Below are 18,245 nucleotides of genomic sequence, written 5' to 3'. Positions count from 1 at the left end.
ATAGAGTGTGGCCAGGTGCTCCTTGGTCTCTGACAGCTCCCGGGTCACGTCGAATCCTCTGAGTTGGAGGAGGCTCAGGCGTTGCAGGGCCCCGTTGTGGTGGTAGAAACGGGCCCTCTGTTCCCGAGCCTTCCTCCTTCCCACCCCTCCGAAGAACCCCTTGACCCGGGACTTGACCATTTCCCACCACTCTATCGGGGATGTAAATAGTTCTTTCAGGGTCCTCCACTCCAGGTAGCGCCTGGAGAAGGAGTGGCTGATGGAGGGGTCCTGGAGTACAGATGTGTTCATCCTCCAGGGCCCCCTCGTTGGTCTGGCTGGTCCCTCCCATCGCAGGGTCACGGTCAGCATCCTGTGGTCTGAGAAGTGCGTCGCCTGGGTCTTGAAGGAGCACACTCCCAGACCTGGCGAGAGCAAGAACATGTCGATCCTTGAAGAGGCAGAGCCCGAGGATCTCACCCACGTGTGTGTTGGGGGGGAGGTGCCGCCGACATCCATCAGGGAGAAGTCATTGATGATGTCCTGTAGTGCTTTGGTGGATCTGTCCTTCCAGGGTTTGCTCCGATCCTCATCCCTCAGGGCGCAGTTGAAATCCCCCCCTACCAATACTGGCATGGGGGTCATCAGAAGAGGTCGAAGCTTCGCGTAGAGGGAGACTCTCTCTGTGGCGTTGGAGGGGCCGTAGACGTTGATGACCCTGAGCGGGGAACCCCGGACCTCCAGGTCGACGGCCAGGATCCGCCCGCTCTCGACGACTCGGTGGCTGGTTTGTCGGAGGAATGGATTGGCCACCAACATCCCGACCCCATCCGATTTATTGGTGTTGGAACCTGACCAGAGAGAGTCTCCCCGAGTCCACTCCCCCTCCAGAAGTGCATCCATCTCCATGTAGGGGATGGCACACTCCTGGAGGAGGTAGATGTCGGCCGGTTGTGTTGAGAGGTGTCTGAAAACGGTTGCCCTCTTCTCCAGTCGTAACATGCTGCGGGTGTTGAGTGATGTTATTGTGATACTCATGGTGATTGTGATGATTTGACGGGTCCGCTGATTCCTGTGGCGATGATTTGGAGGTTCCTGATGGCCTCCTGTCCATATTCCGGGTCGGGCACCTCCCCCTGATTGCTCACGGCTTCGTCGTCCCCCCACCGTCTGCCTGGTGGTGGAGATTCGGCTGGCACGGAGGGTCCTTGGGTGGGCCGGGGCTGGCTGGTCTGATCCTGTGTGGGCTCAGAGACTGCTGTGGAGGGTTGGCGTCTGGACTTGGGACCAGGGTGAGGTCGTGGGGGAAGGGGGGGAGGGGGAGGGGGGGGGGGACCTGGAGGCTTTGGTGGTGGTTTCGGGGGGGATGGAGAGTCAGAAGTCGGGGTGGAGTCGTCTTCGGAGGTGGCAGTGGTGGGTTTGCGCTTCCTCTTCAGAACGACCATGTTCCAGTCAGTGAGTGGTGAGTCCTCGTTGTAGAGTGACTGGGAGTGTGGGGGTAAGTCGTGGGAGGGAATGATCCCTACCAGAGCCGGTTCCCTCACATTCACCGGCTTGGCAGGGGTGGATGTACGTATTGGGAGATACACCGGGGAGGTCATGTCGGTGGAGTCAGAGTCCGGTCGTGTCGTCCCCGGTGGATTTGCCGTGGTGGGGGTCGGCAGGTCTGTCTGGGAGTCCGGTAGGTCTGGTTGTGTCGTCGGGGATGAGACTGCCCCCGGGAGTGGGGAGAGGGGGTGGATGTCGGTCGGGGAGTCAGGGGGGAGGTCGGTGAAGGGGGCCGGTACCGAGTCGGGTTCCGATACCGGGTCGGGGTCAGTAATTATGAATAGGGGGGGTGTGGAGGAGTCTGAGGAGGGGGAGGGGGAGGGGGAAGGGGGGAGGGGGGGGGAGGTTGGTGGAGGGGGGTCGGCCTGCTCCTTCTGAGGTTGAGCTCCGGGCAGTGCCGTAGGGGGGGTATTGGCCGGCCTCCTTGTCTTGTTGGCGTAGGAGTGGGGGCAGTCTCTGTAGAGGTGTCCCTGAAGCCCACACAGGTTGCAGGGGCGTGTGTTAGTGCATTCCGCCGTGGGGTGTTCCCCTCGGCAGATGCGGCAGATGGTCTTTGTGCAGGCCGCGGCCAGATGTCCAAGGTGGCCGCAGGTCCTGCACAACTTGGGCATACCGTAGTAGTGGACGGTGCCCCTGTGGTTCCCCAGGTTGATGGTACTGGGGATGTGTTGGACACCGCCCACCGCTGAAGGATCCGGTGTGAGCTGGACCAGCCATTTCCGTGCCCCGGTCCACACTCCATCCTCGTCCAGGACCCTCCTCGCTCCAGAGTTGACGCGGGCATAGCGGCGCAGCCAAACCTCCACGTCGTACTCCTGCACAGCTTCGTTGTGGAATTGAATGGTGACTACTTTGTTTTCCCTGTCTGAAAGTGGTTCTGTGTGGAGATGGCTGAAAGGCGGGTTATTTTTGTTCTGGCGGTACATGGTCCAAAATTGCTCTAACAGTTGTGGTGTTTTGAAACTGACCTCAAAGGTGTTGGGGGTTGAGGGCGGTTTCACCAGGCAGTTGAGATCGAGCGGCGCAAAGCCCATACCTCGTTGGAGTACGGCTCTGCTGAATTCCAGGCGGGTCATTCCGGTTGTGGTGTCTCTCTGTCCTGTCGTCGTTGCGGTGGTTGTGGATCCTTTGGTGACTCCGTCCCCGGCAGCCTCATCGGATTTCACCGTCACTCTGACGGCGTTCACCCGTCTCATCGCCCCAGGGTTCATCCTGGCAGCCATGGTGATGGTGCGTGTTCCCCGAACCTGCAAGGGTGGGGGGGGAAGAAGACTCAGAGCCGGCTGAGGCCACTCGGTAGCCCGTCCCCAAGGGACGGTACTCTCCTGTGGCCCGCCTGCTCCTAGAGGTGGTGTTGGGGCTCCTGGCCCTCCTCCCGTCTGGTCTGAGATGGACAGTCTTCCTATGGAGGACAGAGGAAGACCTGAGAGCAAGGCAGAGCCACCAGAGTGCTTGGCCCTTGGCGTGCCACTCTCCTGTGGCCTGCTTGCTCTCGGCGTAGGTGGTGGGGCTCTCTCCCGTCTGTCCCTCCTTCCTCCGGGTCTGGTCTGGCGGAAAAGGTCCTTATCCCGACTTTTCGAGCGGTCTGGCCAGCCGCAAAGGGGGGGGGGGGGTATGGGGATCCGGGAGATGCGGGGTACTGGGAGTCGAGGGTGGGGCCGGTCTGCACCGACCTAGCCCCTCCTTCTGTTCCTCTGCCTCCTGCCTCTCACCGGGGCCAGCGGGCACCGGAGGATTCCGGTCCTGTCCTGGGTGTTCCGCAGCTGGGCGGGTCTGGGAGTCGGCGGAGTACTGGGAAAGCCGGAGGGGTCAGGGCTGGTCTACCACGACCTAGCACCCTCCTCCTGCTCCCCTGCCTCCTGCCCCTCACCGGGCCCTGTGGCACCGGAGGGTTCCGGGCCTGTTCGGGGTGTTCCGCAGCTGGGTGGTTGGGCTGGAGATTTTGGCAGAACCGCGGTCAGGCCACGTATCCTGCCTCTGTCTCCAGCCAAGTGGTGAAAAAGGGGGGAAAGTAATGAAGAGAGAAAGGGGGATCGAAAACCTGGCTTCCACCGCAGAGCCAACAAAGGAATCGCAAGCCGTGTCGCATACACCGCAAGACCCCGGACTTTCGATTTCTTTCCTGACCACCACGGCTAAACGGGAACCAGAGTGCCGATTTGATACTTCCTGATCAAGGTGTCTCCCCTGCCAGGTAAGTATGAGTTGGAAGGGAAACGGGTGCCCTCACCCAGGTGCCAGGGCTGCCGCAGTCACCCGCGGTGAGCAGACAGGCAGAAAAAAACAGCCAATGGAAGGGGCGGGCTGAAGGGAGCAAGCCCCACCTCCCACTCACCCATGCAGAAAGAAACAGCCAATGGAAGGGGCGGGCGGAAGGGAACCATCCCCACCTCCCACTCACCCATCCCCCCACCCCTCCCTTGCCCTGCCCCTTGAAGAGAGAGAGACACAGAGAAAGAGAGAGAGAGAGAGAGACAATACCTACAGTAACAATAAACTGAAACTGACCACAAAAAACTAAGGAGGAATCGCAAATCAAGCTGAGCTACTGGGCAGAGCGGTGTCATCTATAAGTAGCCTATGACCCACAGCTTCCTTCGCTTACGGCCATACCACCCTGAACACGCCCGATCTCGTCCGATCTCGGAAGCTAAGCAGGGTCGGGCCTGGTTAGTACTTGGATGGGAGACCGCCTGGGAATACCAGGTGCTGTAAGCTTTTTCTTCCTCTTCTCTCACCAGCAGGGGGTACTGTTTCCCCACCTCGTGTCACACAGCTCCTCAACCGCTTGGCTTGACCTGTCTCAGGATTCCCAGATTATTTTTCACAAACATGTTCGGGGGAGAGCGCGTACGCAGTCCCCCACTACCAGAAATTATGCAGTCGAGATTCCCGCATTTGGGGAATTCGCAGGGGAAGTTTCTACAGTCGTGCAAAGTCTACGTTGACTGTAGACAGTTACGCCTTCTGGTTGGTCAGAACTGACTGTAGACTCCCAATGGGATAGCCGAATTCGACCGTAGACATCCAATCACAACGCTGATATTCAAATCTACCAAGTGACAGTGCTGAGCTGTCACTGGATCTGTATTGACCTTACGGTATTTTTGGTAGATCTAAGTCTTAAGTCATTCATGTTTACACAAAGTTTCAAAACATTGTAAATAGTATACATTCAGTGGTGGATGATTTCGAAAACTAAATTTATCTAGCTAGATTTCTGTATACAGGTACAGTAGAGCTAGCTACTCTAAAGTACAGTAAAGTACAGTAGCGCATCTCTCCGTTAAATCCCCTCACTCACTCCATTCTAACACAGAGATCGTATTACATATTTAAGATCGTATTTACCAAGTGACAGCGCCGAGCCATATTGACACTACTACGGTATTTCTGGTAAGTCTTAAGTCATGTTTATACAACGTTTCAAAACATTGTAAATAGTATACATTCAGTGGTGGATGATTTCGAAAACTAAATTTATCTAGCTAGATTTCTGTAGACAGGTACAGTAGAGCTAAGTATGTATTAGCTAGATTTTTCGATTTGCTTAAACTAAATTTATCTAGCTAGATTTCTGTAGACAGGTACAGTAGAGCTAAGTATGTATTAGCTAGATTTTTCGATTTGCTTAATCTAAATTTATCTAGCTAGATTTCTGTAGACAGGTACAGTAGAGCTAAGTATGAATTAGCTAGATTTTTCGATTTGCTTAAACTAAATTTATCTAGCTAGATTTCTGTAGACAGGTACACTAGAGCTAGCTACTCTAAAGTACAGTAAAGTACAGTAGCGCATCTCTCCGTTAAATCCCCTCACTCCATTCTAACACAGATTTGGTAGTTTTTACATATTTATTTGAGATCGTATTTGTTATGCCATCTACACAAAACGTCTGATTTCCCTGAACAAACAAATGTGGCGGTGTCTAAATATACAATTGTGTTTGAATTGCTATATTCAAGGCTGAAAGTTGTTAAACTGGTAGACCTCCCTTGCATCCCCAGAGTACTGATTACTGATACCACTCACTTGTTCTCCCTCTGCCACTTACTGCCACTACTTAAACTGTTCATTGACACCCTGTCCTTTTTGAAGTACTGTTTGCTGTTTGCCACCATACCAAATCTACGAAGCGGTCTGCAAGTATTGTCTTATTTGGAAACACTTCTGTCCTATTCTTTTGCATCTGGACCTGTACCTGATTTGATTTTCAATTAATACCTCTGCGCTTGGATTCAGCCATTCCATTGCACCATTACAGAATCATTGTAGGCACACTAACACTGATCTGCAACACAAAAGCATACACCTTCTCAGTTTGTGTATTTTAAATGACATGAATTCTTTCAGGTTGAAATTATTTGGCAAATTGGTGTAAATGTAAATAATAATGTTGTTGTTTCGTTACTGTACCTTGGTGTATTTCAGAAGAGTCTGTAGAGCTGTATTTCTACCACTGAAGATGGCAACCCCCGTCATTCGAGTGATCAACCCTGAGGCCCCAGCAAGTCGTCAACAGGCTGTGTTGGTGGCAACCAAGGAGTCCTGTACCTATCGGGAAAAAAAGATTTTCTTCCCCAATCCTCCACAGGAGCTGCTGAACCAGGCCACTGCCCTGGCCCATGCACAGACGCTCCTTCGAGCAGAGGGCATCCCTGCGCCATCACGCCAGATGTGCCTAGGAAAGCTGGTGGTGCCGTTTGGGCAGTATATGAACGCACCACTCCACTGGATTGTGGAAAATGATGTGGGCTACATGAAGTAGTAAGTAAAACTGTTGTGGGCTTTGCATATCAAATTGCATTTATTTTCAACACAAAACTATGGCTACCATCAGGGTTTATAATTCATCTTTGCAACGTTTCTTTACTCCTCCTCATACTCAGTGATATTAATGATCACGATGCTAAGTTGATGTCTATTATTCCAGCGTCCTTGACAAGCACAGGTCAGAGGTGACCAACCCTCACCGTAAGGGAGAGATAGGGAACCTGTGGATAAAGGAGTACCTGGCAGAGTATGCAGAGAGCTTCCCACAAATATTGAATCTTCTTGAGGCCAACACTGACAGCTGTATTTACGGTCAGAGAGGGTTTGAGTCACACACCTTCCAAGAGATGTGGGAACTCTATAGGCAGTACCAGGCTCAGAAGGACAGGCCAGAACAGTTCACAACTGAGCAGAGGAAGGGCATTATTGATGCTTATGGTTCTGTGAGGAGGTGGTTGCACACACCAGTGACCCACATAACCAGCATCCAGATGAAGCGGTTTAGGAAATACATTAATGACAGAGACAAGCAAGTAAGTGTTATGAAACAGGAAGAGCAGAGTAGCATACTAATATGTTTGTTTTTGGTCATTAAAAAAAGGATATCATACAATCTAGAGAGTAACAATAGATTTGTTGTCCAGCAACTGCAGGCCACCACTTCCAAATGTGATGCTCCTGAATGGCCAGGCAATGAGGTGGAACTTGTGGCTGCAAGCCAGTCTGTGGAAGGTAAGTGAGATACAGAGTAAATGCACACTAAACTGTATATCTTTTTTTATAATTCATATTACAAAACGACTACTTCATTCTGTTCATTTTTAGAGTCGGACAAGTCGCAAGACTTCAAGGGCTTATTTAGTCAGCCTCTGCGATCCCAATTCCCGGGTGAACCCGCTGTCTGACCCAAGAAGCCAGCCACCGCTGTCCGGTCTCAGCAGCCTGCCACCTCTGTCCGTTCTCAGCAGCCAGCCACCTCTGTCCGAGGGAGACAGAGGGAACAAACAGGGCCCAGACCCGCCTGGCCACGGTGCACTTGACAAACAGGTGGTAAATGTTTTCAGTGTCAGTGCAACCGTGGGGGCAGAGCTCGGTACGGGCCATGCGCCGTCTATGCATGAATTCTCTGGTGGGGAGACAGCCGTGAGCAGTTGACCAATTCAAATCCTTTTGTTTATTGTTGATGCATTTATGGTTAATGTTTTTCCATACCTGTTGGATGTCCAGGGCCGGCCTGGCCTTGGGTGGTGTGGTGATGTCCTTCCCTCTGATGTGTGCCATGATGTCCTTGTATTTCCAGGAGGCCAGGCCGGCTGCAGGCAGACCCGTCCTGAAGGCAAAGTTCTTCCACTCCCTGTATACTTTTGGGGGGTCCCAGCAGTAGGGCACAGTGTGGTTGATGGTGGTGTTAGTGATACGGAGTGCTCTGAGTATGGGTGTGGCGAAGTACCTCTCAAAGGTTCCTGCCTTCCTGTCCGGTTTATGGATATTTGTGACCAGTCGTGAGAGGCCCTGTGCCCTAATGATGTTGAGGATGTCTGGGACCCCCTTCCCCCCCTTCTCCTCTGCGCTGAACATGATGGTCCTCTTCAAGCGCTCCATGGTGCTCCCCCAGACAAAGGTGAACATCAGGCGCTCGATGGTTTTGCTCGTCACCCTGTCCGGGGGAAACACCCTCCCGACGTAGAGGAGAATGGGGAGGATAATTGCCTTCAGGATCAAGATCTTGCCCGTTATTGTGAGGGACCGTGCACTCCATTGGGCGATCTTTTGCTTGGCATGGCTGATGGTGTTGGCCCAGGTCAGGGTCCCTTTCCCGTTGTTCTGGTAGATGACTCCGAGCAGCTTGATGTTGTCTGTCTTTACAGGGAAAGAGGTGGTGATGTCTTCTTTCCAGTGTTGCGACAGGTACAGTTCGCTCTTACCTCGATTGACCAGGGCGCCAGTGGCTGCACAGTAGTCGTCCACCACCTTCGTTGCCGCGGCGATGGACCGACTATCTGTGCCGACGATGGTGATGTCGTCCATGTACGCCACCACCCGGAGCCTCTCTCCCTGGGCCCCCGGGAGGTGATAACCCTGGATGTTCTGTGTAGCTCTGATTTTACGGAGGAAAGGCTCCAGGTAGATGACGTACAGCAGGGGTGCTAGGGGGCATCCTTGTCTGACCCCAGACCGGATGGGAAAGGGGTCTGTTAGCTGTCTGTTGACCAGGACTCTGCTTGTGATGTTGTTGTAGCAGAGCCTGGTCCAGTGGATGAGGTGTTGTGGGAAGTTCATCCTCCCTAGCACCTCCTGCAGGAAGCCATGGCTTACCCGGTCGAAGGCCTTCTCTTGGTCGAGGCAGAGGAGCGCGAAGGGGGACCTCCGCTCCTGGGAGTGGAAGATGAGGTCTCTCACCAGGAGCAGGTTGTCGTTTATGGACCTTCCGGGGACGCCGCAGGTCTGGTCCGGGTTGATGATTGCGGGGAGGTGTGTTTGGAAGCGCCACATGAGGGCCTTCGTGAGGATTTTGTAGTCGGAACAGAGGAGGTTGATGGGGCGCCAATTCCGGAGGTCCTTGAGGTCCCCCTTCTTGGGTATTAGTGTTACTGTACTCTGTCTCATCGATTCTCCTAGCCTCCTTTCCCTGTAGACCGCTCGGAGGACCTGGGCCAGATCGCCCTTGATGAGTTCCCAGAAGGCCTGATAGAATTCCGCCGGGATCCCGTCCGGTCCCGGGGCCTTCTGGGTGTTCATGGCGTGCACGGCCCGGGTGAGCTCCTCCAGACTCAGCTCTGGTTCCTCGCCCTCGCCCCCCTCTTTGATTTGGTCCAGACCGTCGAGGAAGGTTTCCGCCAGAGTCCCGTCCGCCGGCTTGGTGTCGAACAGCCGGCCGTAGAACTCCTCGGTCACCCTCCTGATGTCGTCGCTGTCTGTGACGGTCTGGCCGCTGGTGTTATAGAGGGACAGGATGCCTTGTTGTTTAGACCGTGCCCTGCGGAAGAAGTATTTGGTGCATTTCTCCTCCTCCTCCAGGCCCTTGAGTTTATCCCTGAAAGTCTTCCTCTCCTGTTCTTCCCGATAGAGTGTGGCCAGGTGCTCCTTGGTCTCTGACAGCTCCCGGGTCACGTCGAATCCTCTGAGTTGGAGGAGGCTCAGGCGTTGCAGGGCCCCGTTGTGGTGGTAGAAACGGGCCCTCTGTTCCCGAGCCTTCCTCCTTCCCACCCCTCCGAAGAACCCCTTGACCCGGGACTTGACCATTTCCCACCACTCTATCGGGGATGTAAATAGTTCTTTCAGGGTCCTCCACTCCAGGTAGCGCCTGGAGAAGGAGTGGCTGATGGAGGGGTCCTGGAGTACAGATGTGTTCATCCTCCAGGGCCCCCTCGTTGGTCTGGCTGGTCCCTCCCATCGCAGGGTCACGGTCAGCATCCTGTGGTCTGAGAAGTGCGTCGCCTGGGTCTTGAAGGAGCACACTCCCAGACCTGGCGAGAGCAAGAACATGTCGATCCTTGAAGAGGCAGAGCCCGAGGATCTCACCCACGTGTGTGTTGGGGGGGAGGTGCCGCCGACATCCATCAGGGAGAAGTCATTGATGATGTCCTGTAGTGCTTTGGTGGATCTGTCCTTCCAGGGTTTGCTCCGATCCTCATCCCTCAGGGCGCAGTTGAAATCACCCCCTACCAATACTGGCATGGGGGTCATCAGAAGAGGTCGAAGCTTCGCGTAGAGGGAGACTCTCTCTGTGGCGTTGGAGGGGCCGTAGACGTTGATGACCCTGAGCGGGGAACCCCGGACCTCCAGGTCGACGGCCAGGATCCGCCCGCTCTCGACGACTCGGTGGCTGGTTTGTCGGAGGAATGGATTGGCCACCAACATCCCGACCCCATCCGATTTATTGGTGTTGGAACCTGACCAGAGAGAGTCTCCCCGAGTCCACTCCCCCTCCAGAAGTGCATCCATCTCCATGTAGGGGATGGCACACTCCTGGAGGAGGTAGATGTCGGCCGGTTGTGTTGAGAGGTGTCTGAAAACGGTTGCCCTCTTCTCCAGTCGTAACATGCTGCGGGTGTTGAGTGATGTTATTGTGATAGTCATGGTGATTGTGATGATTTGACGGGTCCGCTGATTCCTGTGGCGATGATTTGGAGGTTCCTGATGGCCTCCTGTCCATATTCCGGGTCGGGCACCTCCCCCTGATTGCTCACGGCTTCGTCGTCCCCCCACCGTCTGCCTGGTGGTGGAGATTCGGCTGGCACGGAGGGTCCTTGGGTGGGCCGGGGCTGGCTGGTCTGATCCTGTGTGGGCTCAGAGACTGCTGTGGAGGGTTGGCGTCTGGACTTGGGACCAGGGTGAGGTCGTGGGGGAAGGGGGGGAGGGGGAGGGGGGGGGGGACCTGGAGGCTTTGGTGGTGGTTTCGGGGGGGATGGAGAGTCAGAAGTCGGGGTGGAGTCGTCTTCGGAGGTGGCAGTGGTGGGTTTGCGCTTCCTCTTCAGAACGACCATGTTCCAGTCAGTGAGTGGTGAGTCCTCGTTGTAGAGTGACTGGGAGTGTGGGGGTAAGTCGTGGGAGGGAATGATCCCTACCAGAGCCGGTTCCCTCACATTCACCGGCTTGGCAGGGGTGGATGTACGTATTGGGAGATACACCGGGGAGGTCATGTCGGTGGAGTCAGAGTCCGGTCGTGTCGTCCCCGGTGGATTTGCCGTGGTGGGGGTCGGCAGGTCTGTCTGGGAGTCCGGTAGGTCTGGTTGTGTCGTCGGGGATGAGACTGCCCCCGGGAGTGGGGAGAGGGGGTGGATGTCGGTCGGGGAGTCAGGGGGGAGGTCGGTGAAGGGGGCCGGTACCGAGTCGGGTTCCGATACCGGGTCGGGGTCAGTAATTATGAATAGGGGGGGTGTGGAGGAGTCTGAGGAGGGGGAGGGGGAGGGGGAAGGGGGGAGGGGGGGGGAGGTTGGTGGAGGGGGGTCGGCCTGCTCCTTCTGAGGTTGAGCTCCGGGCGGTGCCGTAGGGGGGGTATTGGCCGGCCTCCTTGTCTTGTTGGCGTAGGAGTGGGGGCAGTCTCTGTAGAGGTGTCCCTGAAGCCCACACAGGTTGCAGGGGCGTGTGTTAGTGCATTCCGCCGTGGGGTGTTCCCCTCGGCAGATGCGGCAGATGGTCTTTGTGCAGGCCGCGGCCAGATGTCCAAGGTGGCCGCAGGTCCTGCACAATTTGGGCATACCGTAGTAGTGGACGGTGCCCCTGTGGTTCCCCAGGTTGATGGTACTGGGGATGTGTTGGACACCGCCCACCGCTGAAGGATCCGGTGTGAGCTGGACCAGCCATTTCCGTGCCCCGGTCCACACTCCATCCTCGTCCAGGACCCTCCTCGCTCCAGAGTTGACGCGGGCATAGCGGCGCAGCCAAACCTCCACGTCGTACTCCTGCACAGCTTCGTTGTGGAATTGAATGGTGACTACTTTGTTTTCCCTGTCTGAAAGTGGTTCTGTGTGGAGATGGCTGAAAGGCGGGTTATTTTTGTTCTGGCGGTACCTGGTCCAAAATTGCTCTAACAGTTGTGGTGTTTTGAAACTGACCTCAAAGGTGTTGGGGGTTGAGGGCGGTTTCACCAGGCAGTTGAGATCGAGCGGCGCAAAGCCCATACCTCGTTGGAGTACGGCTCTGCTGAATTCCAGGCGGGTCATTCCGGTTGTGGTGTCTCTCTGTCCTGTCGTCGTTGCGGTGGTTGTGGATCCTTTGGTGACTCCGTCCCCGGCAGCCTCATCGGATTTCACCGTCACTCTGACGGCGTTCACCCGTCTCATCGCCCCAGGGTTCATCCTGGCAGCCATGGTGATGGTGCGTGTTCCCCGAACCTGCAAGGGTGGGGGGGGGAAGAAGACTCAGAGCCGGCTGAGGCCACTCGGTAGCCCGTCCCCAAGGGACGGTACTCTCCTGTGGCCCGCCTGCTCCTAGAGGTGGTGTTGGGGCTCCTGGCCCTCCTCCCGTCTGGTCTGAGATGGACAGTCTTCCTATGGAGGACAGAGGAAGACCTGAGAGCAAGGCAGAGCCACCAGAGTGCTTGGCCCTTGGCGTGCCACTCTCCTGTGGCCTGCTTGCTCTCGGCGTAGGTGGTGGGGCTCTCTCCCGTCTGTCCCTCCTTCCTCCGGGTCTGGTCTGGCGGAAAAGGTCCTTATCCCGACTTTTCGAGCGGTCTGGCCAGCCGCAAAGGGGGGGGGGGGGTATGGGGATCCGGGAGATGCGGGGTACTGGGAGTCGAGGGTGGGGCCGGTCTGCACCGACCTAGCCCCTCCTTCTGTTCCTCTGCCTCCTGCCTCTCACCGGGGCCAGCGGGCACCGGAGGATTCCGGTCCTATCCTGGGTGTTCCGCAGCTGGGCGGGTCTGGGAGTCGGCGGAGTACTGGGAAAGCCGGAGGGGTCAGGGCTGGTCTACCACGACCTAGCACCCTCCTCCTGCTCCCCTGCCTCCTGCCCCTCACCGGGCCCTGTGGCACCGGAGGGTTCCGGGCCTGTTCGGGGTGTTCCGCAGCTGGGTGGTTGGTTGCCTGGCAGGGGAGACACCTTGATCAGGAAGTATCAAATCGGCACTCTGGTTCCCGTTTAGCCGTGGTGGTCAGGAAAGAAATCGAAAGTCCGGGGTCTTGCGGTGTATGCGACACGGCTTGCGATTCCTTTGTTGGCTCTGCGGTGGAAGCCAGGTTTTCGATCCCCCTTTCTCTCTTCATTACTTTCCCCCCTTTTTCACCACTTGGCTGGAGACAGAGGCAGAATACGTGGCCTGACCGCGGTTCTGCCAAAATCTTCAGCCCAACCACCCCGCCCTGGGTGAACCTCCTTCGTGATCAAGGTGTCTCCCCTGCCAGGTAAGTATGAGTTGGAAGGGAAACGGGTGCCCTCACCCAGGTGCCAGGGCTGCCGCAGTCACCCGCGGTGAGCAGACAGGCAGAAAAAAACAGCCAATGGAAGGGGCGGGCTGAAGGGAGCAAGCCCCACCTCCCACTCACCCATGCAGAAAGAAACAGCCAATGGAAGGGGCGGGCGGAAGGGAACCATCCCCACCTCCCACTCACCCATCCCCCCACCCCTCCCTTGCCCTGCCCCTTGAAGAGAGAGAGACACAGAGAAAGAGAGAGAGAGAGAGAGAGAGACAATACCTACAGTAACAATAAACTGAAACTGACCACAAAAAACTAAGGAGGAATCGCAAATCAAGCTGAGCTACTGGGCAGAGCGGTGTCATCTATAAGTAGCCTATGACCCACAGCTTCCTTCGCTTACGGCCATACCACCCTGAACACGCCCGATCTCGTCCGATCTCGGAAGCTAAGCAGGGTCGGGCCTGGTTAGTACTTGGATGGGAGACCGCCTGGGAATACCAGGTGCTGTAAGCTTTTTTTTCCTCTTCTCTCACCAGCAGGGGGTACTGTTTCCCCACCTCGTGTCACACAGCTCCTCAACCGCTTGGCTTGACCTGTCTCAGGATTCCCAGATTATTTTTCACAAACATGTTCGGGGGAGAGCGCGTACGCAGTCCCCCACTACCAGAAATTATGCAGTCGAGATTCCCGCATTTGGGGAATTCGCAAAGGTCAGCACAGCCGAAGTGCAATGGCCGAGCCTCGCCCTGGGTGAACCTCCTTCGTGATCAAGGTGTCTCCCCTGCCAGGTAAGTATGAGTTGGAAGGGAAACGGGTGCCCTCACCCAGGTGCCAGGGCTGCCGCAGTCACCCGCGGTGAGCAGACAGGCAGAAAAAAACAGCCAATGGAAGGGGCGGGCTGAAGGGAGCAAGCCCCACCTCCCACTCACCCATGCAGAAAGAAACAGCCAATGGAAGGGGCGGGCGGAAGGGAACCATCCCCACCTCCCACTCACCCATCCCCCCACCCCTCCCTTGCCCTGCCCCTTGAAGAGAGAGAGACACAGAGAAAGAGAGAGAGAGAGAGAGAGAGACAATACCTACAGTAACAATAAACTGAAACTGACCACAAAAAACTAAGGAGGAATCGCAAATCAAGCTGAGCTACTGGGCAGAGCGGTGTCATCTATAAGTAGCCTATGACCCACAGCTTCCTTCGCTTACGGCCATACCACCCTGAACGCGCCCGATCTCGTCCGATCTCGGAAGCTAAGCAGGGTCGGGCCTGGTTAGTACTTGGATGGGAGACCGCCTGGGAATACCAGGTGCTGTAAGCTTTTTTTTCCTCTTCTCTCACCAGCAGGGGGTACTGTTTCCCCACCTCGTGTCACACAGCTCCTCAACCGCTTGGCTTGACCTGTCTCAGGATTCCCAGATTATTTTTCACAAACATGTTCGGGGGAGAGCGCGTACGCAGTCCCCCACTACCAGAAATTATGCAGTCGAGATTCCCGCATTTGGGGAATTCGCAAAGGTCAGCACAGCCGAAGTGCAATGGCCGAGCCTCGCCCTGGGTGAACCTCCTTCGTGATCAAGGTGTCTCCCCTGCCAGGTAAGTATGAGTTGGAAGGGAAACGGGTGCCCTCACCCAGGTGCCAGGGCTGCCGCAGTCACCCGCGGTGAGCAGACAGGCAGAAAAAAACAGCCAATGGAAGGGGCGGGCTGAAGGGAGCAAGCCCCACCTCCCACTCACCCATGCAGAAAGAAACAGCCAATGGAAGGGGCGGGCGGAAGGGAACCATCCCCACCTCCCACTCACCCATCCCCCCACCCCTCCCTTGCCCTGCCCCTTGAAGAGAGAGAGACACAGAGAAAGAGAGAGAGAGAGAGAGAGAGACAATACCTACAGTAACAATAAACTGAAACTGACCACAAAAAACTAAGGAGGAATCGCAAATCAAGCTGAGCTACTGGGCAGAGCGGTGTCATCTATAAGTAGCCTATGACCCACAGCTTCCTTCGCTTACGGCCATACCACCCTGAACACGCCCGATCTCGTCCGATCTCGGAAGCTAAGCAGGGTCGGGCCTGGTTAGTACTTGGATGGGAGACCGCCTGGGAATACCAGGTGCTGTAAGCTTTTTTTTCCTCTTCTCTCACCAGCAGGGGGTACTGTTTCCCCACCTCGTGTCACACAGCTCCTCAACCGCTTGGCTTGACCTGTCTCAGGATTCCCAGATTATTTTTCACAAACATGTTCGGGGGAGAGCGCGTACGCAGTCCCCCACTACCAGAAATTATGCAGTCGAGATTCCCGCATTTGGGGAATTCGCAAAGGTCAGCACAGCCGAAGTGCAATGGCCGAGCCTCGCCCTGGGTGAACCTCCTTCGTGATCAAGGTGTCTCCCCTGCCAGGTAAGTATGAGTTGGAAGGGAAACGGGTGCCCTCACCCAGGTGCCAGGGCTGCCGCAGTCACCCGCGGTGAGCAGACAGGCAGAAAAAAACAGCCAATGGAAGGGGCGGGCTGAAGGGAGCAAGCCCCACCTCCCACTCACCCATGCAGAAAGAAACAGCCAATGGAAGGGGCGGGCGGAAGGGAACCATCCCCACCTCCCACTCACCCATCCCCCCACCCCTCCCTTGCCCTGCCCCTTGAAGAGAGAGAGACACAGAGAAAGAGAGAGAGAGAGAGAGAGAGAGAGACAATACCTACAGTAACAATAAACTGAAACTGACCACAAAAAACTAAGGAGGAATCGCAAATCAAGCTGAGCTACTGGGCAGAGCGGTGTCATCTATAAGTAGCCTATGACCCACAGCTTCCTTCGCTTACGGCCATACCACCCTGAACACGCCCGATCTCGTCCGATCTCGGAAGCTAAGCAGGGTCGGGCCTGGTTAGTACTTGGATGGGAGACCGCCTGGGAATACCAGGTGCTGTAAGCTTTTTTTTCCTCTTCTCTCACCAGCAGGGGGTACTGTTTCCCCACCTCGTGTCACACAGCTCCTCAACCGCTTGGCTTGACCTGTCTCAGGATTCCCAGATTATTTTTCACAAACATGTTCGGGGGAGAGCGCGTACGCAGTCCCCCACTACCAGAAATTATGCAGTCGAGATTCCCGCATTTGGGGAATTCGCAAAGGTCAGCACAGCCGAAGTGCAATGGCCGAGCCTCGCCCTGGGTGAACCTCCTTCGTGATCAAGGTGTCTCCCCTGCCAGGTAAGTATGAGTTGGAAGGGAAACGGGTGCCCTCACCCAGGTGCCAGGGCTGCCGCAGTCACCCGCGGTGAGCAGACAGGCAGAAAAAAACAGCCAATGGAAGGGGCGGGCTGAAGGGAGCAAGCCCCACCTCCCACTCACCCATGCAGAAAGAAACAGCCAATGGAAGGGGCGGGCGGAAGGGAACCATCCCCACCTCCCACTCACCCATCCCCCCACCCCTCCCTTGCCCTGCCCCTTGAAGAGAGAGAGACACAGAGAAAGAGAGAGAGAGAGAGAGAGAGAGAGAGAGAGACAATACCTACAGTAACAATAAACTGAAACTGACCACAAAAAACTAAGGAGGAATCGCAAATCAAGCTGAGCTACTGGGCAGAGCGGTGTCATCTATAAGTAGCCTATGACCCACAGCTTCCTTCGCTTACGGCCATACCACCCTGAACACGCCCGATCTCGTCCGATCTCGGAAGCTAAGCAGGGTCGGGCCTGGTTAGTACTTGGATGGGAGACCGCCTGGGAATACCAGGTGCTGTAAGCTTTTTTTTCCTCTTCTCTCACCAGCAGGGGGTACTGTTTCCCCACCTCGTGTCACACAGCTCCTCAACCGCTTGGCTTGACCTGTCTCAGGATTCCCAGATTATTTTTCACAAACATGTTCGGGGGAGAGCGCGTACGCAGTCCCCCACTACCAGAAATTATGCAGTCGAGATTCCCGCATTTGGGGAATTCGCAAAGGTCAGCACAGCCGAAGTGCAATGGCCGAGCCTCGCCCTGGGTGAACCTTTTAAGCTTTTATTGGTTTTACCAAAATTAAAAACAGTTATTTACAGCATTGGTAAAAACTTCCACCACATTTCACCCAGTGTCGATACGTCAATCACAATCACCCTTTACCTCAAAACGAAAAACACAAATTCACCAGTGTGGGCCCTCCCTGCGCCAACCTAAACCCTCCAGGAAAGCGAGGAAAAACTCCTCACAAAAACTCTTTGAGAAAATTAAGAAGAAACCTCGGGAGGAGCCATTCGAGGGGGTATCCCCTCCTCCAGGGATGGTTGGGGGTGCTGCAGGTCGGGCCGAGTCCAAGTGCAGTGCAAATGATGTGTGTCTGAGGTGAGAGTTTCTGTAACGTTCCGGTAAGTGGGGTGGGGTGTGTGGGTGGCGGGGTTGGAGGGGCCAGACTTCTTGATGAGTGGGATGGGGGGGGGGTTTCTTGTGGCGGGGGGTGGGGGGTGTAGTGTCCTTTTCGGGGGCCCAGGGAGAGGGGTTCCAGGTGCTGCAGCTGGTGTGCCGGGGAGGGGCGATGACCGGTCCTTGGGGGGGGGGGGGGGGGGGGGGGGGGGGGGGTAGAGGGTGCTGCTGCTGGGATGGTGTTGGCAAACTGGAACCCTGTGAGGTGATAGGGGGAGAGAGTGGAGAGGGGAGGAAAGGAGGGGGTGAGCAAGGGTAGTGGGGTGCAGGTGTAATGTGCTGTTGTACTTCCCTTGTGGCCTGGTGGGTTTCTCCTCTCCGGACCCTCGTACTGGGGACAGGTGTTGGTGTCCCTGGGTCTTCGGGCTTGGTGCCGGAACGGGTGAAGCGGTGGGGTGAGTGGAGTGGTGGCTGCCAGGGCGGTGGTGATGGTGTTGGGGGCGATGAGGGTGTTGGACGGGGAACGCCGCCGGCCTTCGGGGACGGAGCATGTAGTGCAGAGATGGTGTGGTGGCATGGGGGGCTGAGTTAGATGGACACGTCCTTCCACCTCTCCACCCCCCATGTGTCTCTGGCGGTGTCCGGGTTATTTTTAAAGTCCAGGATGGCGTAGTCCCTGAGGAGGAGAGTGATTCTCCTCCTCTGGACAATGAAAGGGTGGTCCTGTTGATGATAGACCCTGCTGTTCCTTGT

General features: G+C 55.9%; 11 non-coding genes across 11 annotated transcripts; 6 read left to right on the top strand and 5 right to left on the bottom strand.

The window, feature by feature from the left end:
• The first annotated feature begins 4,126 nt into the window (after window positions 1-4,126).
• On the top strand, window positions 4,127-4,245 carry LOC136934323 (5S ribosomal RNA). Its single transcript, XR_010874858.1, has one exon. It is a non-coding gene; the product is annotated as a 5S ribosomal RNA (ribosomal RNA).
• Window positions 4,246-13,554: 9,309 nt separating this feature from the next.
• Window positions 13,555-13,673, top strand: LOC136934312 (5S ribosomal RNA). Its single transcript, XR_010874857.1, has one exon. It is a non-coding gene; the product is annotated as a 5S ribosomal RNA (ribosomal RNA).
• A 119-nt stretch (window positions 13,674-13,792) lies between these two features.
• On the bottom strand, window positions 13,793-13,956 carry LOC136935340 (U1 spliceosomal RNA). Its single transcript, XR_010874949.1, has one exon. It is a non-coding gene; the product is annotated as a U1 spliceosomal RNA (small nuclear RNA).
• A 401-nt stretch (window positions 13,957-14,357) lies between these two features.
• LOC136934235 (5S ribosomal RNA) lies at window positions 14,358-14,476 on the top strand. Its single transcript, XR_010874850.1, has one exon. It is a non-coding gene; the product is annotated as a 5S ribosomal RNA (ribosomal RNA).
• Window positions 14,477-14,595: 119 nt separating this feature from the next.
• On the bottom strand, window positions 14,596-14,759 carry LOC136935329 (U1 spliceosomal RNA). Its single transcript, XR_010874948.1, has one exon. It is a non-coding gene; the product is annotated as a U1 spliceosomal RNA (small nuclear RNA).
• A 401-nt stretch (window positions 14,760-15,160) lies between these two features.
• Window positions 15,161-15,279, top strand: LOC136934290 (5S ribosomal RNA). The gene has a single exon (XR_010874855.1). It is a non-coding gene; the product is annotated as a 5S ribosomal RNA (ribosomal RNA).
• A 119-nt stretch (window positions 15,280-15,398) lies between these two features.
• Window positions 15,399-15,562, bottom strand: LOC136935318 (U1 spliceosomal RNA). The gene has a single exon (XR_010874947.1). It is a non-coding gene; the product is annotated as a U1 spliceosomal RNA (small nuclear RNA).
• Window positions 15,563-15,967: 405 nt separating this feature from the next.
• On the top strand, window positions 15,968-16,086 carry LOC136934279 (5S ribosomal RNA). The gene has a single exon (XR_010874854.1). It is a non-coding gene; the product is annotated as a 5S ribosomal RNA (ribosomal RNA).
• Window positions 16,087-16,205: 119 nt separating this feature from the next.
• Window positions 16,206-16,369, bottom strand: LOC136935307 (U1 spliceosomal RNA). The gene has a single exon (XR_010874946.1). It is a non-coding gene; the product is annotated as a U1 spliceosomal RNA (small nuclear RNA).
• Window positions 16,370-16,780: 411 nt separating this feature from the next.
• Window positions 16,781-16,899, top strand: LOC136934268 (5S ribosomal RNA). The gene has a single exon (XR_010874853.1). It is a non-coding gene; the product is annotated as a 5S ribosomal RNA (ribosomal RNA).
• A 119-nt stretch (window positions 16,900-17,018) lies between these two features.
• Window positions 17,019-17,175, bottom strand: LOC136935739 (U1 spliceosomal RNA). The gene has a single exon (XR_010874985.1). It is a non-coding gene; the product is annotated as a U1 spliceosomal RNA (small nuclear RNA).
• Between the last annotated feature and the right edge of the window lie 1,070 nt (window positions 17,176-18,245).

The sequence above is a fragment of the Osmerus mordax genome, chromosome 2 (assembly GCF_038355195.1).
Source record: "Osmerus mordax isolate fOsmMor3 chromosome 2, fOsmMor3.pri, whole genome shotgun sequence".
Taxonomy (NCBI): Eukaryota; Metazoa; Chordata; class Actinopteri; order Osmeriformes; family Osmeridae; genus Osmerus; species Osmerus mordax.
The sequence above is the reverse complement of the archived record's forward strand: the minus strand, read 5'-3'. Positions and strand labels throughout refer to the sequence as shown.